This window comes from Tiliqua scincoides, chromosome 3, assembly GCF_035046505.1.
Source record: "Tiliqua scincoides isolate rTilSci1 chromosome 3, rTilSci1.hap2, whole genome shotgun sequence".
Lineage (NCBI taxonomy): Eukaryota > Metazoa > Chordata > Lepidosauria > Squamata > Scincidae > Tiliqua > Tiliqua scincoides.
The window spans coordinates 19,221,918-19,248,474 of NC_089823.1; the positions used below are offsets into that span (position 1 = coordinate 19,221,918).

The 26,557-nt window shown below is 43.0% G+C and overlaps 1 protein-coding gene across 3 annotated transcripts in view; it reads left to right on the plus strand.

Annotated features, from left to right (window-relative positions):
* GRIA4 (glutamate ionotropic receptor AMPA type subunit 4) overlaps positions 1 to 26,557 on the plus strand; it is a 286,480-nt gene that overhangs the window by 73,277 nt on the left and 186,646 nt on the right. The gene's annotated exons all lie outside the window — the stretch shown is intronic.

Sequence of the window (26,557 nt, forward strand, 5' to 3'; positions counted from 1 at the left end):
CCTCCCACACTCAGAGCAGATGGAATAGCTTGGCTCAGCTTGTCAGCTGCTTCAAGGTCGCACGGTGCCGGTGGCCTCCAACTGGCGACCTTCGGATGTTATCTAAAGGCAAATGGAGGCTCAACCCTCTAGACCAGACCTCCTGCCCAGTATGATACATTATCCGTTTATCACTTTCCCATGTAACATTTGTAGGTATACATTACAATTATTATAGGGCAGTGTTTCTCAAACTGTGGGTTGGGACCCACTAGGTGGGTCGTGAGACAATTTCAGGTGGGTCCCCATTCATTTTGATATTTTATTTTTAATATATTAGACTTGATGCTACCATGATGTGTGACTGCATTTGGGGAAATGTTATAGACCTGTGCTTTTAACAAACTGCTATGTATGTTCTTTTAACAATGATAGTAAAGGAAACGTACTCCTGGGTAAGTGTGGGTCGGATTGCAGCCTAGGATTGTTAAAAATTTTCCTGCTTGCTAATGTCACTTCAGGTCATGACGTCACTTCTGGTGGGTCCTGACAGATTCTCATTCTGTCCTGCTGGGTCCTAGTGCTAAACATGTGAGAACTACAGTCATAGGGTGTGAAGTTAATCGTAGCCGAAGGATTGCATTCCCATGCATTCTTACTCGTGAGTGTCCATTGAATTCGGGAGTTGTAATCTGTACTAAGAACAGAGAACTGGGCTGTAATTCCAAATGTTTTACCTTAACTTGTTTGACAAATGTTGCTGTTTTCAACCATTCTGCCAGCCTGAAGCTGTTTCAGAAACAAGATTCCTCAAAGCGCGCATTAATTTCTGACAACCTTTTAACATGTAACTTAATATTTGCACTTAGATGTTTCCGAAATGGAGTGAAAAAAATGTCAGAAAATACATTGGAACGAACTGCAGTAATAGCTTGAAATGCGTACGGAAATGTAAGGTTATAACATGCTGCAATAATACTACAGTGCATTAACACTTCACAGAGATATGAAAAAAGATATGAAATATTGAGGCCATGAGCTAGTTTTACATTATTTCAAGTAATTTCATAACTTCCCATGTCCAGTAATCAAAGTATGGAAGAGATATAAAAAACTATAATTGAAAAGAAAACTTGTAAGGCTCACAATCTTACTCTGCCGCAGTGCAGCCTCCCATTAATTGATGTGGCAATTAATTTTCTAAGCAAGTTTTTAGGAATGGTTCTGATTTAGAAATTCTGAACTTAAGCTAAGCTGTTCTGAGGACTCTTAATTAGTCTCCTTACAGCCCAATCCTATCCTCCCCAACAGTGCCGGGTGCTGCGGCACTGAAATGGCTACTGCTGTATCTAGTGAGGCCAGGGAGGCTGCTGGAGGTCTCCTTGGGGGAAGGGGACTTTTGTCCCCTTATCCCAAGTAAAGACCTCCCCCCCACAATGGGGCTGCTTGAGTCTGTGCCAGCTATTTTGCTGGCGTAGACTTGAGAAGACTTGTGTTGGACTTTGCAGCCCAACACGGGCCGTAGGATCTGGTAGAGGAGGCTACCAGCAGTCCCCTCTCAAGCTAGTCCCTCTGCCATATGCGTACCCTCCCTGGAATGCCTCCCTCCACCCTGAAAAGCCACTCTGCCGCCCAGCAGTGTTAGTTACCATCAGCCAGCTCTTCACCAGCATCCTCCCAGCTCTGAGACCCAGCACCAACTGTTACTGGCTCAGCACCAGTGCTGCCTCTTCACTGCCTACTGCAAATGTGCTTTACATTCACTGCCTACATTCACTGCCTACTGCAAATGTGCCCAGTGCTGGCAGTATGCTTGTACCACCGGTGCTTGAACCCATAGGATTGAGTTTTTATTTGCTTATCAGAATTTTGCTCAAGATATTTCAGATTTTATGTTAATAAGGTTGCACTTCTTAAGATTTATAATGATTTTTTTGTTACGTAAGTTTCCTTTGTGAATTTTTTTGTTGGTATGTAAATATTTTTTAATAATGTACAAATATTATGAGGCAGGCTGTGCAGCATGGCCTTTCCCAGTTTGAAGAGACACTTGGCCAACAGTCTGAGGCAAAGAAGGAAGGCCCATAGCCAGGGAGACAGACCAGGGACAGACTGCACTTGCTCCCAGTGTGGAAGGGATTGTCACTCCCAAATTGGCCTTTTCAGCCACACTAGACGCTGTTCCAGAACCACCTTTCAGAGCGCGATACCATAGTCTTTCGAGACTGAAGGTTGCCAACATGATGATGATGATTACCACTGATAGTCAATAAACTGGGGCATTCTTAAATACATACTGTACAATAGAAACCTGATTATTTGACCTAAATGGGGCCAATAAATGGTTGGATTACTAAAAATTTTGGATAATGCAGAAAGGAGGGTGGGGAGGCAAAATGCAAATTAAATGGAAGCCCATTATAACTTATCCTATAGTAAAACATGTTTTATTGTGGAGACCATTGTGAAGTGCTTTGATTCTACAGTGAACCCAGTGGAGTCACTAGATTGGGTGGGGATGGACTGCCCCCAGGTGCAAGGCTCAAGGAGGTGTGTCACCACACTGCCCAAGTTGCTTTGCACTCTTCAGGCCCAGTTGCTTTGCACTCTCAGGATTTCTGCCTCTTGCTGGCAAGAGCACACAGGGGGTTGGAGCAGCCTGAAGATCACCAAAGGAAGGCAGGCTTTTCTCATTTAAATCAATGCAAGAGGGAAAATTGAAAGCACTTTAAATGTCACCTTAAATCAAAGGGTTTTTTTGTATTTGAATAGAGATTATTTTCAGAATGAATCCTAAGAGGCATTTTGTATCTTGCACCAACAAGGAGACAGAGTGTCAGAGGTAGACCAAGAACATTTCCTAAAGAACAGGCTAAGAAAAAAAAAATGTTCTTCCTTAAGTTAAAGGTCTGTATAGGTCCAGACTGATTATTTGCAGATTCAGAACCTGCAGTTTAACTATCCAGGGGTTCCAAACCTGCTGGTTCAGCTGGACTTGGTCCCTCCAAATGTAACCAGAGCTGAGCTCCAATCATGTCCGGAGGGCCTTCTGAAGCCCCGGAGAAACCTCACGTGGTCTCTGCAACCTACCAAAGGCCTTCTGAGGGTTGGGGAGACTTTCCTGGCTTTCCGAAGGCCTCCTGGACATGACCGGAGTGCAGCTCCAGTTGTGTTTGGAGGATGACAGGGTGCCTGACCCACAGATTTCATTATCCATGGGTTTCAGCATCTGCGGGGGTTCCAGGAACAGAACCCTCGCAGATGCCGAGGCCTGACTATATATTACTAATATACAAGGTTGGGGTAGTATGATATCATCATTATATTAACTTCCAGAATATAATTCCAGAATTATAACAACTTCCATGTAAGTACTGCTACCCCGGGTCAATCCACGGCAGGAATTCCTCTGAGTAAACCCATTGTAAAGTCCATTGCAAGGCAAAATTAGAGAAGACTTCACAAGTAGTTGGACATTTCCCCCAGCAGTTATAGTTGATAAATATCATCTTGATTGCAAATCTTTCTGTTCATTTCTATTTTGAAATCTGTTTCTGCTACCATCTGTACGTAATTTGTGAAAGACACGTGGCTTCTGCCGAGATAGTGTTGCCTGCTTTTGTAGCTGCAGCTGTTGTTGAATGCCAAAAGGGGCAATGTCAGACAGCACTGGCTGACTGTGGAAGGTGGTATGTCTCAAGGTATCTGTTGGTATTATTTACCTGGTTTCACTTCATTGAGTGTGTGCTAGTCTGCTGTGAAAGGAACCAAGCTCTCACTGGGAAATAGTCGCTGCTTCTGCAGCACACTCTGACTTCAGTGCTTGCTAGTGAGTGTGGATTGACTTCCTTGTCTTGGCTGCTATACAGAGCTCAGTTACAAACACTCTTGTCCCACTGAAATCATTGTGACTTAAACCATTTCTGCACAACGTTGCATATAAGCACTAGGGTTCAAATGTGTACACCTGTGGGTCCTTCAAAAAAGTGTTAAATGCACACAACCGTCCTGTGTTGTTGCATTACTACCCAATATTTTGCAAAACGGCAATGATAGAAAGTGGACCTCTGTTGATGGGTATGTAGAGTTGGGTTCTCTTGGACTTCAGTTTCTTAGAGCCCAATGCTTCAGTAGCCCAAAAGGCTACTGCTGCATCCTACAGGGGGCAGTTGCAGAGATCTTCTCTGGATAAAGGGAACATTCAGCCCGTGGAGGGTGAGGTGGGTGGGTCTACTTAGACTTGTGCCAGCCCAATTGCTGGCACATGCCTGCAAGTCCACATGGACCAGTGCCATGGGATCAGACCTGGAAAGGGGGTTAGGTTTCAGGGGCTGCCATTGCCACTGAACTAACCCTGTTTCCCAGGGCCCAATCAACCCATCCCCCACTCCCATTACCACCTCATTCCACCTGCTCCCTTCCACCCTCCTCCACCTCTGCTGCCATCTAACTTGTTTCCTGCAGGATCCACTGGTGCATGTGGGAAAGCTCCAGCCTTCCTGCCAGTCCTCTTGTAGCAGGCTATTTTGAGCATTGCTGGACTGCCTTTTATGACTTATTTACAGCAGTCAGTGATGGCGGAACACTTCTTCCACCAATTGGGCAACTGGGCTGTTAGTTTTTAATTTTGGCAAGGTATTAAGATGTTCCCTGAGGGGGGGAAAAACACCAAAGAATTGTGCTGCTCAGGTATCTATCTATGCATACAGGCATTTGGATGTAATCCTACTCAGTATCATTGAGAAAGGCTTTTGCATGTTGTATTGAGGTACCTCCTGTGAGCCATGCACCTTCCAGTTTGAATTTCAGCTTCAGCTCCCCCCAGACTGCAGTCGATCAGGGGAGAATAATACTGCCTCACCTGCATGTTCCATTCATGCAGGGCCCAGGAATGCCAGAGAACTGATCAATAGGAACAGATTGTTACTCTCTCGTCTTGGCAAGCTTGCAAGGTATTCCTTTTTTTGAAAAGATGAAGGATTGTGCTGTGCTTGCACAAAGACATTTGATGGTATGCCAGCATGGCTATTCAGAAAGCTGTTCAAGGTGTGCTTGGGGAGTTGCTCCTTGGATATTATTTTGGGTTCTTTGTTCTTATTTGTGGCCTTTTGCTATTAAAAATGAGTAGGGTGGCAAAGGCTTAATGGAATTAGAAACAGAAACATAACAATGCCAATAACAAAACAAATCCTCGCTGCACCTTTACCTGCCTTTTTTAGTATTGTCATTAATATTGCTGTTTTTGTCCCTTTAAATTAGTTTCCTGTTTCCTATTAGTGTTGCCTGCAAAACCAGACTTCTGTTCTACCCCAATATGCCTGTAGCCAGCACAGATGAAATTGTCCAGAGTGATGAAAAGCAGAAAGTGAAGATATACTGAACACTTTAATTACTGCTTTATTTCTCCCTCTTGCCTGTTTTGGCCTAACAAGCTTTGTGAAGCTTTGTGTGCTATTTCACACATGGGCAATTGTTCCATAAAACATTTTACCTTGCCTGCTTTGTGTCAGACTCTGCACACCCCCAGAAGTGGATTTCCAACAGATAATCAGCTTTCATGTTCTATATCTTCACATCCTCAACTTAGACAGATGTGCAGCAGTTCAATTTTCTGAAGCAATATATTGATTCGTAGCATCCTTTTATCTAAACTTCACCACAGAAGTTGAAGAACATTTTAAATGGTGGTACTTACTCATTTAGTGTTGATGATCTGTATTGAGGGGCATGTTAACATCCATTATGTAAACAGAGAAACCAGAACATGACTGGAATACGCTGATGAATCAATACAGTAGAAATGGGATCCAAGTAACTCCTTGTAAATAAGTTTCACAGGAATCAAGAAGTAAAGATTCCAGTTTTTGTTTTGTTTATTCAATGGTAGTGAAAAGATTGGAGATTGAGTGCCCAAGACGGAACAGTGCGCGCTGGCTTACCCTCAGTGTGCACTGTTGCAAACATGCCATAAGGCACATTTGCGGGCACTACTGCCAGGCAAGCGCACTGGCTGGCGCTGGGCTACTGCTGGGTGGCCACCAGAGCTCTGCTGCTCAGTGGTTGTGTGGACCGAGAGCAGCAGAGAGGTGAGTGGAGGTGGGGAAAAGGCATTCTGGGGAGGGGGGTGGAGCGTGGGCAGGGGGCGGGGAGAAGGTGTTCTGGGGAGGGGGAGGTAGGAAGAAGGCAGGGAGGCATTCCAGGGGGAAAGAGGGGAGGTGGGACAGGTGCAGCTTTGCTCCTCTGGATCCAGAGCCTCCGTGTTGGTCTTGCCATCCTACTCGGAGGCTTTTGATTCACCACTGACCTTTGGGTAGGTGGTAAATTGAGTAGCTCCATTGCAGGGCTACTCACTTTACCTGTCGGAAGGGGATGTCCCTTTCTCCTGAGGAGCTGGCGGCAGCTGCCTCCCATTTTTGGCACTGCTGCAGCCCTGCACCCCGGGCAGCTCAGGATTGGGCTGTGCAGCTGCAATCCTCTGACACTTTCTTGAGAGTAAGCGCCATTGAAGACAATGGGACTTACTTCTGAGTAGACAAGCATAGGATTGTGCATTAGGTAGAGCAATGGGGCTGTAGGAAGAGAACTGGAAATAAAGAATGACAGCAATAAATATGTAGAAAGAGAGACATCTCTATGAGGAGACAAGAGCTGGTGTAGCATAATAATAATAATAATAATAATAATAATACTTGTATTTGTATACCGCCTTTCTGGTCATCGGATTACTCCTCTGACTTTATTCAAGGTGGTTCACATAGGCAGGTTATCTCTAAACCCCCAAGGGGATTTTTACAATAACGGAAAGGTTCTGTCTTTCAAGAACCGCACAACATTTCAGATGGATCTTTCACAGTCTGGTATCACTTCCGCCCCCAGTTGCCTCCCATGCTGGCTGACAGTCAGCTCCTTCATCTCTCACTTGAAGGGCAGCCAAGACGCTTCTTCGCTCACACCAATGAGCAGGTGGATTAACTCAGCTCAGCTTGTCAGCTGCTTCAAAGTCTCACCATTCACAGAGCTGCCAGTGGCCTTGAACTGGCGACCTTCAGATGTTATCTATCGGCTGCTATCTACCATCTAGACCAGACCTCCTGCCCATAATGGCTAAGAGACACATGGCCCAATCCTACTGGACCCCGCCTCCAGCGGAATGTTCATTCCACTGGTGGTGACTGCCTTACAGCTGCTGTAAAATACATTTCGGCAGTGTGCAGAGGGAGGGTGGATCAGGTCCAGGAAGGAGGTGGGTTTAGCAGAAGTTGTGGCCACCAAATTCTAGCCCCCTTCCTGAACTCGATCCCATGGTGTGGATCCACACAAACCTGCACAAGTGAATTTGCTAGTGGAGGTCTGAGTAGACCCCTTCACATTACCTCTGGGTAAAGGGAGACCTCAGTGCCTCCCCCTGGAGGATGCAGCAGTAGCTGTTCTGGTTTTGCTGCATTGGTGGGGGGGGGGAGATTCAGGTGTTAGCTTATAAACCAGGACTTACTTTATTCAAATCAAGGCCTTAGGCAAGCCACTCACTCTTAGACTAAGCTGCCATGTGGGGAATATAAATGCTCCACTTATAAGGTGCACTGCAGCTGCACCTGTGCTGGAAAGTTGGATAGGATTGGCCTAAAGTCATATATGACTTGTAGATTTGAAGGTTCTGAAAACAGCAATGCCGTTTTTGAATGTTACAGAAAATGACAATTTTCAAAAAGATTTATTTTGCACCTACCTTCCTTGGTAACATGCCACCAACCTCTCTTAGGGCCAATCCTATCCAACTTTCCAGCACTGATGCAGCCATGCCAACAGGGTGTGTGCTGCATCCTGTGGTGGGGGGAAGTCACAGAGGCCTCCTCAAGGTAAGGGTATGTTTGTTCCCTTCCCTTGGAGCTATATTGCAGCTGCATCATAAATTAAACAGAACTTTAAACAGAACTTTATTCTCTTAGAAATGCTGTGACAGGGTACACTCCAGCAAGGAGATTTTGCAAGGAGATTTGACACTCTGCTAAAGTGACAGTGACCTTTTCCATTATGACAGTACGTAATGTCATGATCACTCCTTTTCCTGCACTTGAATTGTTTTGCTGAACAATATCGACACTTTTCATCAAATTGCCTATATCAAAATTGATGATGCATTTGATGTTCTGAAAGACTCCAAGTAGTGTTTTGTTTCATTTTTTTTAACATGCAAGCACATACTTTAGCAACACTCAATAGACTCTGTCACAATCACAATGCTGTTGTCTTTATAATTCAATTCTGCTCAATGAAAAATGCATATTTGTTCAGTGTTTTTCCTCTTGCATGATAAATCCATTGTCTTTAACAACACTTCCCCTGTTCTCTGTTAATGTGTGTACGTTTTCTTTGCTTGTGGCTTTTTCTGCCTTTTGTTAGTTTTACTTGCTGGATATAAAGAATGTTTGCTCTCTCTGTAGATTGTATAAAGATTCTTTAAGGTTGTCTGTCTCATCTGTAAGATCACATGGTTTTAATTTTTTTAAAAATCTTATATGCCCCCTTTTTGTGCTTATTGATATTTTAATGTATTTTTATATTACTGTTCCTTCTTTCCTTAACATTGTTTTTAATCTTCCTTCTTTTTATAATATTTGTATCTATCCCTTTTTTTTCATTAGATGGTTTTTCATTCTTACCTATGTACTAGTACCTGCTGGATATTACTTTGCTGCTATATATCTCAGCCATATATGGTTCAGTTTGTAATTGTCCTTTCTCGCTCAATAGTCAACTGGGAATCTTTAAGACCAGTCTTCATTTGTAACTGTGTCCCATCTGCTGGTTCCCACCCTACCTCACTTGACATTTTATTTTCAGGACTTTTGAGCCAATTTCAGGTATTCTTTAACAATTATGGGACGTACTCCTGGGTAAGTGTGGTTAGAATTGCAGCCGAGGATTGATTAAAATTTTCCTTCTTGATGATGTCACTTGCGGTCATGACATCACTTCTGGTATGTCCTGACAGATTCTCATTCTAAAAAGTGAACCCCAATGCTAATGTGTGAGACCCACTGTTTTGAGAAAAGTGGGATTTAAAAAAAAAAAAAATTATAAACCACATTGACTGTTTGAGGAACAGAAAGAAAAGAGAAGCTGGTTGAGGACACCATAATAATACATGATGAGGAAAGAGTTAAACCAGAGAAAATATAGTAGCTTTAATGGTTCAAGGGAATAAAGAAAGGATAGGAGAGGGAATTTGTGGAAATCTGTTTCAGTAGTTTATATGGAGCAAAATCGGTCAGACCTGACAGATAACCAGCCTGAGGTTACTTCTAATGACCTACTCCAAGTCTTTGTTGCTGTAGTAACATGAAACAACTTTCTAATAATACACAAGATAGCATTTGAAAGCAAATAGATGCAAAAGAAATTGTGACATTGTATATATGTATAAAAGCAAGTATTTTCAGCATAGCAGAAGGACTGTGGTAATGTATAGATCTTTACTAATTACAGCAATGGTTCCCAAACTGTGTGTTGTGACCCACTGGTGGGCACAACCTGATTTTTGGTGGGTCCCATAGCAGCCAAGCAGAGCCTCCAATGAAAACATATGTGATGGAAGGATCATATAACTAATTGCATCCAGCCCTGAGGCTTTTCAAAAATCAGGTTCTTCAGTTTATAAGCATTTGTAAACATAGGGAGATAATGTTGGAGCATCTTTTTCTGGTTATTACATGTAAATAAATAAAAATATTATTTATTTCTAGATTTTTTAAAAAAAGTCTTATATACCTAGGTGTATAGAGTGTCATTTTTAAAAGTGAGTCCCAGTGCTAAAATGTTTGGGAACCATTGAATTACATAGTCCAAGGAGCAACCCTAACTTCTTTAGGGTGCAATCCTAACCCACTTTCCAGCACTGACATAAGGGCAATGCAGCTCTGAGGTAAAGGAACAAACATTCCCTTACTTTGAGGAGGCCTCTGTGAGTGACACCCAACTGCAGGATGCAGCACATGTCCCATTGGCACAGCTGTGCCAGTGCTGGAAAGTGGGTTAGGATTTGGGCCTTACTTGAGGCCTTACTCATTTTCAGCCCTGTTAATAATACAAGCTTCCCCTTTGGTCACAAGCTAGTTACTTTAACTAAATTTTAATGAAGTTGACCCTCTTACTAAGTTGGATACAGATGGCCATTATATTACATCACTGCCCCTGCCATGTAGTAAAGTTCCCCTTAGTACTTGTCAGGGTGAGGCAACCATTTTGCCAAATGGTTGCATTAACACTGTGGTTAGTTGCCACTCTATGAAATAATGTATGTATCCACCCTAAGAGAGGAAAGTAGGGAAAGAGTAGAACTCTGCTTGGAAGGAAGAATCCCATGCATAAAACCTGAATACAGGTATGAATGGTATTAGAAAAGAGCTCGCTTAACATCTTCCTGTGATCAATGCCTTTATGGAGAGAACTGTTTCCTAACTAGAATGCAGAACAACAAACTCTGTGTTATACATTTGTGACATCAGTAAAAGTGTGCTTTCATGGCTGTCTTGTCTTTGTGGGGGGGGGGGGAGGTTAGGAATGTCCTCAAGTGCAGGTGAATCATTTGAAAACAAGGCATAAGAAGCCCTTCCCAGAGTATAGGTTGAACCAACTTATCCACGGATTTTATATCCATGAATCTGGCTCAACGCGGATCCTCAAATCCACACTGAGCCAGATTTGATCCAACCTGAAGCCTCTTCTGAGGCCTGTGAAGGCTGCAAGTAACCTATATGGGCCTAGCAATGGCCCCTGAGGGTCCTAGAAGGGCACTTACAGTTTTTGACCAGAAAACTTTAAGTGCCCTTGTAGGACCTCTGGAGGCCATTCTGAGGCCCGTAAAGGCTGTGTGTGGCATCTACAGGCTTCGGAATGGCTCCGAACACGACTGGAGCCCCAGTGGGCCAAAAAACTGTGGATTTCATTATCTGTGATTTTCTGTATCTGCAGGGGGTTCAGGAATGGATCCTCCACAGATACCGAGGCACCACCTGTATGTAATTATATTTGTTCACACTAATACAAACCAAGTGAACATTCTTCCACTTGGTAATGGTTTGTCGTGCTCTTTCCCTTGAGTTAGCAGTTTTCTTAAATACCTTGTTTGGAAATATTTTATGGTATTCTCCATTCCTGTAACCCATGCTATTTGAATCACTGGAGATTGTAACCTATTGCAAAAGCAATATTTTAGCTCTCTGGATTGTCCTGTGTTTTGAAATGCAATTGTATTGCAATGCAAAGAAACTAAGGCTTCAATCCTAACCACACTTTCCTGAGAGTAAGCCCCATTGAACAAAATAGGACTTACTTCTAAGTAGACCTGGTTAGGATTGTGCCCTAAAACACTTCAAACAATTTTTTCCTCCCCCATGTCCTTGCTGCAGATTAGCTGTTTCACTGCTCAAAGTTTACCAGTTAATCTTATTGAATCATTAAAAGAGAGAGCACAAACAGAGTGGCTGTGTATGTGCACCCAAGGATGGATGGCTTATGATACAATATGTATCCCACCCTTCCTCCAAAAAGCTCCAGAAAGCATAGAGTTTTCTCCTCTTGTCATTCTCCTAATCCTGCAATTTGGGTTAGGCTGTGAGAGAGTGACTAGTACAAGACCAGCCAGCTGCATCTCCCCAGTTCCTATCCAGCACTCTATACACTACCCCACACTAGTTCACAGGTGAATATGGAGTGAAATGTGTTGGGCACTGCTATGTGGCATCCAGGTTCAAATAATTGTTTAGCTGTACTGAAAAGGTAAGCCTGGGCAAGGCACAGTTTCTTAGTTTAATCTGCTACACTTGGCGGTTCTGAAGATAGTTACATAAAAATTATGAAGCACTTTACACATTGTGTAAAGTTAAACAAACAATATTAAATACAAATAATATTATATATTAAACAAACAATATTAAATACAGGCATGCCTCACTTAACAACCTTCCATTTAACGACAGACCGCATATACAACAGTGGTCAAAGTACAACAAAGAGCCTCTTAATGAGACAGTCAGGTCTTCTTTAGCCTGCAGCAGAGTGTTTGTTTACACAACAAAGAGTCTCTTAATACAGAGATAAGGCAATCAGTCTCCAATAGCCTTCGGGGTCAGCAAGTGCCTGGCAGGGAGTGTCTGTTTACCCAAAAAAGGCCCTAGTTTGGGCTGAATGTTCACTTAATGACCTAATCGCATTACAACAAAGATAGGATAACATATCCCCGTCATTCAGTGAGGCGCACCTGTAGTTATTAAAGTCAATCCTGTTCCAAACTTAATCACAGGTTGAGCTCTACATATATAACCAGAATTATCGAGAAGTGTAACCCACTGAGTGCCAGCTGGTTATCTGGTGGTATATTACTTGTACACTAAAGCATGTCAGCCAACAGCTATGCATGAACACTCAAATGCAAATGGGTTATCTCTCAAATCAGTCAAAGAAGCCTAATTTTTTTTATAACCCCTGGGATCAAGCCGAAATTGTGTAGCCTGAAGCTAGGAAGGTTTTGTGCTGAAGTTAAATGAACCTTATCATAATCTAGAATATCTCTAACTGTAGATTTTTTTCATGTTGATGTGAATTTGTATTTTCCATGCTGGGGTTTTTAATATTTCGGGTTGTTTGGGTTTGTTTTACCTAGGGTGTTTTATAGATTTGATTTTTCATTTTGTTAGCCACCTTGGGATCCATTGAAATAAAAGATGGGATATAAATGTAATTACCTGTTGGCAACCTTCAGTCTCGAAAGACTATGGTATCGCACTCTGAAAGGTGGTTCTGGTACAGCATCTAGTGTGGCTGAAAAGGCCAATTTGGGAGTGACAATCCCTTCCACACTGGGAGCAAATGCAGTCTGTCCCTGGTCTGTCTCCCTGGCTATGGGCCTTCCTTCTTTGCCTCTTAGCCTCAGACTGTTGGCCAAGTGTCTCTTCAAACTGGGAAAGGCCATGCTGCACAGCCTGCCTCCAAGCGGGTCGCTCAGAGGCCAGGGTTTCCCACTTGTTGAGGTCCACTCCTAAGGCCTTCAGATCCCTCTTGCAGATGTCCTTGTATCGCAGCTGTGGTCTACCTGTAGGGCACTTTCCTTGCACGAGTTCTCCATAGAGGAGATCCTTTGGGATCCGGCCATCATCCATTCTCATGACATGACCGAGCCAACGCAGGCATCACTGTTTCAGCAGCGCATACATGCTAGGGATTCCAGCTCGTTCCAGGACTGTGTTGTTTGGAACTTTGTCCTGCCAGGTGATGCCGAGAATGCGTCGGAGGCAGCGCATGTGGAATGCGTTCAGTTTCCTCTCCTGTTGTGAGCGGAGAGTCCATGACTCGCTGCGATACAGAAGTGTACTCAGGACGCAAGCTCTGTAGACCTGTAATTAATTACAGACCTGAAATGTAATTAATACATTAAGACCTGAAATGTAATTAATACATTGATATATACAGGCATGTGCCACTTAACAATCTTCTGAACCACATATAGGACAGTGGTGGTCAAAGCACAACTAAGAGGCTCTTAATGCAAAGAAGAGGCAATAGGTCTCCAGTAGTCTGTGCAGCCAGCTAGTTTCTGGCAGGGAATGTCTGTGTTCACAACAAAGGCATTAAATTGGACTGAATATTTGCTTAACGACCTGATTGCAGACTGGAGAACGTACCCCTCCCAGAACGACTGATGCTCACCTGTACTTCCTTTGTGTTCTGTGCTGTCAGGAAAAGGACCAATATATCCTATAAAAACAGAAGCTACCAAACAGTCTTCGACTACAGGTGCACCTGGAACATATTACAGTAATGTAACCTGGAGGTTATGAAGGCTTGGATAGCAATTGCCATGCTCATGTGTGATAAAGAGGTTCACAGAAAGAATTGGTAGAAGGTGGTCTTGGCCACTGCTGCCACAGGAATTCTAGGTACAGTGAAGTGTCTGACAGCATGTCTATCTGTGTACTCAGAAGTAAATCTCTCTGTTTTCAGTGGGGCTTATTCCCAGGAAATTATGCAGAGGGTTGCGGTCTAAGAGCGCTATAAGGCTTCAGGGGAGGGAGACTCTCATATATTACATCCACGGTTTCCAGTATCTGCAGGGGGGTAGGAGTATCTCCCCCGAAGATACTGGGGGACACCTGTACACGCCTTGAAGTCCCATTCTGTGGAATCCCCTGCCCTGTTGGATACATCTGTCCCTCCTTGATAGTGTTTAGTCTGCGTGTTTAACTGACTTCTTATCCTGAGTCTTGTCCTGAGTTATTTTGATTTCTTTTAGTTCCTCTGATGATTTTCTTTTATGCTCTTGTTGGTTGTGTTTATTGTATATGTTGTACTAGCATTTGTAAGATGCCTTGAGTCTTTGAAAGGGAGAAAAGCAGGAGCATTTTAAAAATAAATATATCAATAAAATAAAATACATCATATACAGGTGGGGCCTCGGGGATAGATTCTCAGACCCCCTGTAGATACTGAAAATTGTGGATAATAAAATCTGCAATTTTCAGCCCCATAAGCCCTTTTGAAGGGGACTTCCCCAGGCCTCAGAATGCCTTATATCAGTTTTTCTCAAACCTTTTAGCCTAGGACCCACTTTTTAGAATGATAATCTGTTGGGACCCAATGGAAGAGATGCCGTTAACCTGGAAGTGATGTCATGGCCAGAAGTGACATCATCAAGCTGGAAGAGTTTTAACAATCCTAGGCTGCAATCCTATCCATACTTACCTAGGAGTAAGCCCATTGACTATCAGTATTAAAAGCTTATACATTGTAGCCTGGTAAAAGTATAGATCTCCCCAAATGCAGTCACATACCATGTTGGCAAGTCTAATATACTAAAACTACTGAAATAGGAACCCATCTGAAATTGGCTTGCAACCCACCTAGTGGGTCCCCACCCACAGTTTGAGAAACAGTGCCTTATATGGTATAAAAACATGATTTCCTGTTTCCCCTGGGAAACCAGAAGTTGCATATTTTTTGGCCAAAATGGCTATCCTGAAGCCTGCAGAAGCAGTGGGCAGATTTAGAAAGCCCACAGAGGTGACTGAAGCACGACACCTCCAAAGGCTCAGGTGGGTCCAGGTGTGGTTCCACAAGGGTCTGGGACACCTGGATGCAGAATCTGTGAATTTGGAGGCCCCAACTGTACTAAGTGCTTAGCTCCCTTCTGTAAGTGAATTGGGGTTCTTTTCCCCCTAAAAAGCCCTTTTTTCTTTAATGGCTGCACAACAAGCAGAAACCCAGTAGATAAATTTTTCCCATACTTGTACCTCCATACCAAGAAACTCTCTATTGGCTGAATTTCTGCTAGATACACAGCTGCTGAGGCACAGGAGATTTGCCAGGAAAAAAACTGGCAACTTTATGAGTGAATGCTAATGCTTCTAATTCACTGAAATTTACTTAATTGCTTTTGAAAATTGCAACTAAAAATTGTGTAGCTAAAATAACTACATTTCAAAACAGTTTCACAGGATGTTACAAAGATTAAGTGCAAGAATATCAACTCAACTGTTTTGCGGATGAAAGCATATCGATGCTCAGAATACGATCATGAAGTTAGCACTAAGTCAGATGCATTCATTGTTTTATCCCTGTTACATTCTTCAGTGCTTTCAGGATGCTGGAAAGAGATGAAACAATATTAGTGCTCAGCTATTTTACCATTAAATTATTATGGAAAGGCACATTGAACAAAAGCAGTTTCCTTTTAGATAATGATAAGTCTTAGATGTAAACCTGGAGCCACGAGACAAAAAGCAGCAATGCAGACTTAACCTTTTTTTCCATTATGTCTATTTATAGACCCCAAACAACTCAGCACTTGTCCACGGTTCATTGTCATTATGGTGTTAATTACTCATGCTGAAACATCAGGAATTCTCAGACTCTGCCCTGCAATTTGCATAAAGTAGGTCCTTCCAAGGGAAGCCAGCTGCTGGGCCTGGAATTTTGCCCCTTAACTTTTTTTAAATCATTTATTTATATATTTATTTATTTATTTTACACACACAGACATGCAAACATATAACATACATTTAGGAGTGCTAAATAACATAAACCATTACTAATTAATCATACTATATCTCCTAATCTACTTACTCATCTATTTCTACCTCTTATTGATTTATCCATTTATTTATATAATTTGTATTGGCAACCTTCAGTCTTCAGTCTTCAGACAGACTACGGTATCGCGCTCTGAAAGGTGGTTCTGGCACAGCGTCTAGTGTGGCTGAAAAGGCCAATCCGGAGTGACAATCGCTTCCACACCGGGAGCAAGTGCAGTCTGTCCCTGGTCTGTCTCCCTGGCTATGGGCCTTCCTTCTTTGCCACTTAGCCTCAGACTGTTGGCAAAGTGTCTCTCCAAACGGGTAAGGGCCATGCTGCACAGCCTGCCTCCAAGCGGGCCGCTCAGAGGCCAGGGTTTCCCACTTGTTGAGATCCAATCCTAAGGCCTTCAGATCCCTCTTGCAGATGTCCTTGTATCGCAGCTGTGGTCTACCTGTAGGGCGCTTTCCTTGCACGAGTTCTCCATAGAGGAGATCCTTTGGGATCCGGCCATCATCCATTCTCACGACATGACCGAGCCAACGCAGGCGTCACTGTTTCAGCAGCGCATACATGCTAGGGATTCCAGCTTGTTCCAGGACTGTGTTGTTAGGAACTTTGTCCTGCCAGGTGATGCCGAGAATGCGCCGGAGGCAGCGCATGTGGAAAGTGTTAAGTTTCCTCTCCTGTTGTGAGCGGATTGGCCTTTCAGACCCCTGGGGACTGGGGGATAAGAATAGGCCCTCAGTTTGGCTGTACTTGTCGTACGAGGCGACTAAACAGCCACCGGGTAGATGGGACTCGTTAGCCTGGGAAGGCAGCTCATCTGAGAGAAGGAAAACTCTGATCCCAAACCTCCACTGCCTTGTGGCTACATCCAGTTATGGAAAAGGCTTCAGGAGTCAACCTCGAGGCAAGATCCGGAGCCGGAGTCCCTGAGGCAGTTCATGGCTGAACACAGTCATGTTCTGGCAACTCCTGCGACGCCGCTGGAACCAACCGTATTGGCCTCTGCCTTTCCATTGGACCATTTCAGCGACGTGGAGAGGGGGGATTTGCTTCATGGGTAACAGTCTATCCTCCATATCTACTCTACCCAGGCTTTGTGCTCTGGAGGACACTCTGTTCCAGAACCACCATTCAGAGCGCAATACCATAGTCTTCCGAGACTGAAGAATGCCAACAATATGTGAGCGGAGAGTCCATGATTCGCTGCAGTACAGGTGTACTCAGGACGCAAGCTCTGTAGACCTGGATCTTGGTATGTTCTGTCAGCTTCTTGTTGGACCAGACTCTCTTTGTGAGTCTGGAAAACGTGGTAGCAGCTTTACCGATACGTTTGTTTAGCTCGGTAGCGAGAGAAAGAGTGTCGGAGATCGTTGAGCCAAGGTACACAAAGTCATGGACAACCTCCAGTTCATGCGCAGAGATTGTAATGCAGGGAGGTGAGTCCACATCTTGAACCATGACCTGTGTTTTCTTTAGGCTGATCGTCAGTCCAAAATCTTGGCAGGCCTTGCTAAAACGATCCATGAGCTGCTGGAGATCTTTGGCAGAGTGGCAGAATATATTATATATATTTATATAATATACAATAAATTTTCCCCAATGCCTTATACTATATTTTCTAAATATTCACTTTATACTAAGTGTAAACTAACTTCAATTGCTCATTAATATTTAAAAAAAATCTAATTACCAAAATTATCACCTCAGCTATTTCAACTCCAATCTAATTCCACTTTTTTTCTTTGACATAATAACCACATATAAAACAATTCTTCCACACATTTACATTTTCAGCTATATTTTATAATATTCTAATTCATATTTATCAATTTCATACGTATTCTTTTTTTTTTTTTCTTCAAATAAATTTGGGCCATTGTTATTAGCTGAATAAATTCTCCAATTTTCTTTAACCCTCAGATTACTCCTCAGGGTTCTTTTTCTTTCTTTTCATTTTTTCTCCTGTAATATCTTTAATAATTTATCTCTGTAACAGAAACTGATAGATCCACTCTTACTTATATAGGGTGTGTTCATTCTTCCAGTTAACTGGGATATATTTTCTCCTTGTTCCAACAAATTTTGTGATTTGTTCGCTCCTGTTACTCTGTCCATCTTATCTTTACTGTTACTCTGTCCATCTCCATCAGCGCCTCTTCTTCGTCCTGTTGATCATCCTGTTGGTTTTCCTCCTTTTCCGCTTTTTCACTCCCTTGTTTATCTTCTGCTTGTTTCTTCACATCTTCCAATTGTTCCTTACAGACATCTATCTGTTGGGAAAGAGTCTCCAGACTGGCTTGAATCTGCGAGGACCAATTCAGCTGTTGTCACTCCATAACAAGCAATCTCTCCTTATTAATCAAGATTTTCTGTATCCACATTTCTGGAACAGAGTCCATTTTGCAATTTCTTTCTAGTCCACTAGATGTCCGCAACATATTATTCTCCTCACTTCCACCACATTATTACTACTCTGCCATCCACATTCCTTACATACTTCTTGCAGATAACAGTCCCGTGCGGTTAAAGGAGAGAAAAACAAAATGAAAGAAAACAGTCTCACCGTCTCTGGTGCAGAGAAAAGCAAAGCTCTTTAAAATCTAATGAGAATTATATTTATATCCAATTATGTCCAAGAATAATTCTGGATTTTAGTTCACACCCAAGTTATGGTTGTAATTATAATCCACCACCAATGTATTCCACAACAGAAAAAAAGAGCACTTTCAACCTCCTTAAAAAGTCTCTCGTTAATGCCTCCAATATATAACTTTTATGGATATTGAATTGTTTATTGTTTTGCCAGCACCTGGACTCTGGGTAATCCATTTAAAAATGGTTGTGGAGCACTTCCATCCCAAATAACAAGCAATTAGTGGGGAAAACAGACTTCCTTTTTATTTATGGTATGTAACATTAAGTTCAGCAGACTGAGGATGGACACAGAAATTCAGGTGCAATTCTATCTGAATTGCACCTCCTGCCAGTTCATTTTAAAGGTACAGTGATGTGGTACAGATTAATGAAATTATCCATGTTGTCCTCTTATTAAGGCTAGGCACATCTCAAGCCCCAAAATACATCTGTTAGAATCATACCCTTTCATTCTGCATGGTGGTGTGTTCCTTTTGATTGGTATTGCCTGATGGGGAAATCCTGTACTTACCTAGCACCAGCACTGAGGACCCAATCTTGTACTTACCTAGCACCAGCACTGAGCCCTAGCACTGGCACTAGGTGGCTGTAAACATGCCATAAAGCACGTTTACGGCACCTGGAGAGTAGGGAGTGCTGGTGCTGGGACGGCACTAGTCAGGTCAAGGAGGACATGCTGCTGCCAGGGGTAGTGGGTAGTGGTATGGCCTTTGAGTGGCAGGGGAGGGTGGGGTGGGTGGGGCAGGGGAGGAACCGGGGCAGGAGAGGGGTGGGACCGGCATAGCCCTGTTCTGCTGGATCCTGTACTCTGTTTTGGGCCTTCTGGCCGGACCCAGAGACTCTCACGTCTGCACTGGCAAAATAACCAAAGCAGACATGAGGGGACATTGCCAGGGTCAAGGCTTTCCTCGGGAGAAAGGGACAAAAGTCACATTCCCCTGGCTGCTTCCCAGCACCTGCTGGATACAGTGGTAGCTGCTTTAATGCTGCTTCCTCAGCAGGTGGCGGGAAGCATCGGATTGAGCTGTGATTCATTAGCTATTTCATATATTCGGAAATAAGTCATACTTAACCTGCCACGTGAGAGCCATAAGCCCGTTTGGACTTTTTGCCTAAGGAAAAATAGGAAATGTATTCGGATAAGGAGTTGTCCGAAAAGATATCCACAGCAACTTGTAGGGTCAAGATGTTGTACTGGTGCGAGTGTACTTCCTGTTTCTGTGCTTGCTTCTGCAGTAGTCAAATGCATATTTGTAATGATACATAAAATAAATCTACAGTGTGCTTTCCTCTGAATAAAATTGGACCCAGGAACTTTCCACACTTGGGAAGAAAGGTGCATGAGACTTAGGGTGCAATCCTAACCCCTTATGTCAGTGCTTTCCAGCACTGGCATAGTAGTGCCAATGGGACGTGTGCTGCATCTTGCAGTTGGGTGTCATCCACAGAGACCTCTTCAAAGTAGGGGAATGTTTGTTCCTTTAACTCAGAGCTGCATTGCCCCTATGTCAGTGCTGGAAAGCACTGACATAAGGGGTTAGGATTTTGCCCTTACTTGAATATTCAATAATTTGGGATATGCTTTATCATTTTTACTACTTTTTAATGCGTTTAACCATATTTTTTATCCACCACATTTTTGCTGTCATACAGATATGTAGCTCCAGGGTGTGTGTATTCAATTGCTTTTAAGAGGAAAAGAAGCAGGATTAAGGAATGTGATACACATACTTGGCTAGGAAACTGTTCATATCATCATCATCTTTTAGAATGCTGATGCAGGTTTAATACAGGAGACTACAGACGAGGCAGAAATATACCACTGTCTGCATCTAACCACTTGGCAGTGGCACAGCAAGTGGGGGGTCATACTCTCTGGGTACAAGCCTGAAGGACTGCATGGTTGTGATGCAGCCATGTGTGCTTTTTAGAATTTTAAAGAGTCTTCTTTAAAGAAGTAGCGACTGGACTCAGGCCCTCCACAGGGTGCGTCACCCTTACTCAAGCTCAGCCATCTGTTATTGCAAGAAAAGGAAGAAGCAACTTGACCATGTCAAGTGGGCTTAGAGCTCCAAGCTTTCACAACTCAGACAGTTGTGCTGGGCCGAGCTTGTCCTCTGCATGACTTGGGAGTGAAGAGTTGAGGCAGCCAACTTGGCCAATTCATTCAGAGTGAATGGCTCCTTCACTCTGTGCCCAACCACTGCAGAACTTGGAGTGAAGTGAAGAGAGTTGGCTCACGTCACCACCAACTACTTCTGCGCCTGTGCACTCAGTGAGATGACGCCATGTTCATTGCACTGGGTCCAAGAACAGGTAGCTATGCTACTGCCACGTGGTAAGCCATTCATAGCATGGTCTACAAAAAACAGCACGTGAGATGGTAAAACATTTGCTGGCTTATACTGCTTCAGGTAGCCAGAAAATGATTGGATGGTTGAACATAAGAACATAAAATAGAATATAAAAATATTCTTACAGGTAGAAAACTAAATGACAAGAAGTGTTCTAGCAAATCTAGCCAAATCTTCTCTCTAGCATGCTAGTTTTCTATGTACTGTATAGTGCTTTCCACGTGGGAGTATCCACAGATACAATTACTGCCACCACTATCATTTACAGAAGATGAATTAAGAGACCGTCAGTCTCTCAATGGCTATTAGCCACATTAGTGAATTGGAGCTTCTGTGTTTAGACGCAGTATATATGTCAATACCAAATGCTGTGGACAAAGACTGGGAGAATGCTGTTGCCTTCATGACCTATTTGTGCAATTTCTGGAAGCGTTTGGCTGGCCACTTTTGGTAACAGAAATCAGGATGAACCCTTGATCTAATTCAGCTTGGCCCGTGTGATCTTACGTAAGATTTTCCACTCCACTTGTCAGGATTCTGTAGGTAAACTTTAGCTGACTGTTGCATACATACTTGGTAAATTTGCAATGGGTTTCATGGTTGCCAGCCATTCACTCACTGTTATTTTCATTCAAGGTATACCATCATTAGCATCTTTTTGTTTCCATTCTGCATGTTTTGTGTTCTGTCTTGTCTTGTACCTTGTGCTTCCTTGATTTCCTTGACAATTGCTTTTCACATACCTCTTATTCATTTGTCCTTCTTCCTTTCAAGACAATGCCTTTGTATGTGAAGAACAGGTTATGTTATTTTAGTAACTCATTTTTGTATGAGTTGGATAATTTGTTGGGAGGAGGGCAAATCCCTGTATACAAGTTCGGATAAATGCCCTGTCCTCCCCCCCCCCGTCTATTTTCTCTTATTTTTGGACACTTCTAATCACCCAGAAGCTTTTGTGCTGGTTACAGCTGCAGTACTATCCACACTTTCCTGGGAGTAAGTTCCATTGTATACAATGGAGACAATACAATACAAGGTATGGAGAACGAAACAGCTAATATTATAATGCTGTTGTACAAATCTATGGTAAGGCCATGCCTGGAGACCAGAACTGAGTATCCAGTTCTGGTCGCCACATCTCAAAAAAGACACAATGGAAATGGAAAAGGTGCAAAAGAGAGCCACTATGATGATTACTGGGCTGGGGCACCTTCCTTATGAGGAAAGGCTACGGCATTTGGGCCTCTTCAGTCTAGAAAAGCGGTGCCTGAGGGGGGACATGATTGAGACATACAAAATTATGCAGGGGGTGGACAGAGTGGATAGAGAGATGCTCTTTACACTCTCACATAACACCAGAACCAGGGGACATCCACTACAATTGAGTGTTGGGAGAGTTAGAACAGACAAAAGAAAATATTTCTTTACTCAGCGTGTGGTTGGTCTGTGGAACTCTTTGCCACAGGATGTGGTGATGGCAACTGACCTGGATGCCTTTAAAAGGGGATTGGACAAGTTTCTGGAGGAAAAATCCATTACGGGTTACAAGCCATGATGTGTATGTGCAACCTCCTGATTTTAGAAATGGGCTCTGTCAGATGCAAGGGAGGGCACCAGGATGCTGGTCTCTTGTTATCTAGTGTGCTATCCTGGGAAATTTGGTGGGCCACTGTGAGATACAGGAAGCTGGACTAGATGAGCCTATGGCCTGATCCAGTGGGGCTGTTCTTGTGTTCTTATGTTCAATGGAACTTTCTTCTGAATAGACATGCTTAGGATTGTGCTCTAAGTAGGAAGCTGCTGGGACATCCTCCTGCAGTAGCCTTTGTGTTTTGTTTGAAATATTCCCACACAGCCATGTGCTGGATGTGGATTTGGTCCTTCCCTGTGTGTAGTGTAGCCAAGCCTCCTATTGAGATTAACATACAGCTACCAGTATGCCTGGCTAGATAAAAGAGTGGGATGGAGTGGCCAGATGGATTCCCCTTATCCAATCAGGTAACTTGATGACACCATCAAACCTAGCACAGGAATGCTTGTGTGTATTTTGCCAGCTCTGCCATTGGAACCAGTGCTTGTTCATGGAAAGCACACCCACTTACTCTCCAGTAAGTGCAAGGAGAAGGGAAGCAGGGAGTCTTCCCCATTTCTGTTTTCCTGATCAAGTAAGCTACTAAATCAGTGTGCAACCTGATACTGATGGTACTGCTGGTTCCCTTTGGCAAGCCTGCTCTGTTGATGAACAGTTGTAATCTTGAAGTGTATATTTGACTGCCCAAACCTTTCCCCCACCACATTATATCATGCAGATGTACTAAATTCTATAGTGGTGGGGAGGTGATCGGATAGCCTGCAGTAAGTAAAACTATATCTCTCTGTAGGCTGCCCGATTTCAGGCAGGATATGGGTTTCCTTGGATACATGCCAACCCATTTTGATATGGGTTTCCTTGGATATATGCCAGCCATTTTGCTGGCATATATCCAAAGAGAACCAGGGGGTAGCTCAGCCAGAAAACTGGGTCTTAAGATGCGGTGTGCATGACTGCCTCTGGATCCACAGTCTTCATCTCCCAACTTGCCCCCCAGTTCTTCCCCCAACATGCCCCATTATTTTCCCTCGCATCCACCCCTTCTGCCAAAGTAATGGCAACTGCAGAGCCTCCTGGAGCCCCTGCCTTGTGCATCTCACCTCTCACCATTTATGACAGCTGTTCTACAATGTGTGACAGAGGCTTGACTTTCATGCCATCATAAAGTATATTGTATTGCTGGAACACTGAGTCTGGCATGCAGTGTCTTGAAAGGATTTGTGCCCTAGTTTTTCAGACAAAAGAGAAAAGAAAAGGGAATGTATAGGTAACCTTGTTTGTTCAAAAAAGTAGATGGTAAGGAAGCAATCGCTCAATCTGAGAGTACAAAACGCCAGATTAAATCCTGAGCATTTCCAGTTAAGAAGGTTCTCCAATACTAGTGTTGAGAAACTTCTGAGACTCTGGAGATATGCTGTTAGTTGGAATAGACAATATTGAGCAATGTCCAGTGGCCTGTCTTGGTATCAGGGATGGGTGGTGCGATGGTGGCAGGTGAGGCAGAGCTTCCTCACCAGCATCCTCCAAAAATTGCCTAGTCTAACCCACTGACGACACGCTCATTTCACCCACTTGCACCTGAGTAAGCACCCTTATCTGCTGCCCTCACACCTCATGTCCCTGCTTGGTATATGGTACTCCACATGGATAGTTGGGTGGATGTTATTTATTTTTCATATTTTTATACCATCTTTCTTCCAAGAAGTTCAAGGTGTCCATTGTTCCTTCTTTTTTGTCCTCACAACAAACCTGTGAGGTAGATGAGACTGAGAGATAGTAACTGACCCAAGGTCACCCAGGAAGCTTCATGACTGAGTAGGGATTTGAACCTGGATCTTTCAGGTTTAAGACTAATTCCTGAACCACTACACCATCCTGGTTCTCTTGCCATGTTTAAAATCTCACTTCTGTTCATTATTTCTCTTGCAGCTCCAGTCCAATTGTAGAAAATTCTTAGTGTTGTATTTAATCTTGGATCTGCATTCAGTGCATCCACATTCCTTGTATACCAATCAACAAAGCAAATTAATCATTCTTAGGACAGTAAAATTCTGCACCGACTTGCCCTCTTCAACTGTTGCCCAGTTCATCTGGGTTAGATACAGATTTTTGTATATCTTTTCAGTATATGTAATGTTTTGCTCATTTGCAAGGGTTGTTTAAGGGTTTAATTTAAATGAGGATATGCATAATTTAATAGCCAGTCAGCCAGCCAACCAGCTTTGCAGTGGTCCAGTTGTGTCTGTTTGAATCACCTGAATGTTTTTGTCTCTGCTCAGCTTCTGTGTTTACCAACAAGCAGTTTTAATGTCACAGCCATAAATAAATATCTTTGTTTTAAATTATGTACCCCGCCTTTCAGCCACATATTTAAAGTTCCTTTTATTCAAATAAGAGATGGTTGTGTGTGTATCCATATTCCTTCTGGGAGAAAAGAGGTGACAACAGTAATTAAAGAGTTGTTAAGATACAAGTGTTAATTTTACAGGTTTGTGTTAGCAATATGTCAGACTTGAAAAGAAATCTTACGCTGTGTTTCAAAATCATAATTGGCAAACTGGCTAAGTATAATTACATTTTTAATTCTAAAAAACTATGAACATTTGATCCTATCCATTTTCTCAGTACAGCTAATAACTGTTTTGCTCTGGTAGGAGGGCTCAGAATAAGTAAAGGAATGAAGGCTCTGGGGAGATCAGATGCAAGGAAGAGTGTTCGTGTACCACTTTTTGGTGTTTATGAATGAAGGCTGCAATCCTATGCATATGTTCTTGGGAGTAAGCCCCATTGGACACAATGGGACTCACTTCTGAATAAGCATGCATAGGATTGTATTAAAAATGTGGGACTGGGGAGAGGAACAAGAACATAAGAACAGCCCCGCTGGATCAGGCCATAGGCTCATCTAGTCCAGCTTCCTGCTTCTCACAGTAGCCCACCAAATGCCCCAGGGAGCACACCAGGTAACAAGAAACCTGCATCCTGGTGGCCTCCCTTGCATCTGACATAGCCCATTTCTAAAATCAGGAGGTTGCACATACACATCATGTCTTGTAACCCGAAATGGATTTTTCTTCCAGAAATTCCCTTTTAAGGGCATCTAGGTCAGATGCCATCACCACATCCTGTGGCAAGAAGTTCCACAGACCAACCACGTGCTGAGTAAATAAATATTTTCTTTTGTCTGTCTGAATCTTCTGCCCCTTCCCTCCAGAACCTCTCTTTGCTACATCTGACCTTAGCACCAGCAAGAAGGCTAGAAGAAGACTGTATTATTTCTGTCCAAGCACCAGTAAAGGCAGCAGGTGAATTTGGGAGAGGACTTGGGGAAAAAAACATTTGTTCCCCCATGCCCCTATTTGCCTCTACTACTATTCCAGGGAACAAAACCAGAAGTCAGATAATATCATTGCTGGTACCTTTGGCAGCATACGGTATTACAAATCTATCATTGTGAAGACAATAAGATCTGCCTGTCCATCTAATTTTGTTATTGTGAACCACTGGGAGAACTATGGTCAAAAAGCAGTATGTTGTAAAACTAAGTGTAAGTGAAAAATGAAACAATAAATAATAACTAGCAACTTCCTGATTCTCCCAATCCTTTATGAAACAGTGCAAAATTTCTGCTAAATGCAGTAGGTTGTGATCCATTATTCAAGATAAAATGGCACACTTCTAAAAAGATTTGCATGGAAGAGACAACTTCAGTTGATACCACTTTTCATTCAGGGTTCTGTGAAAAGTTATGAGTTAAGGTGAGTAAGGGTGAAACTGCATTTAGCATTAAATCTGTAGTTTTTCCCTGATAAGGTTGGGGGTTGTTTTGGAAATAGCAGCAGTGGGTGTTTCAGAAATAACAGTGGTGGTGGAACTCTCAAAATTTGGGCCATGGTGTGAGAGG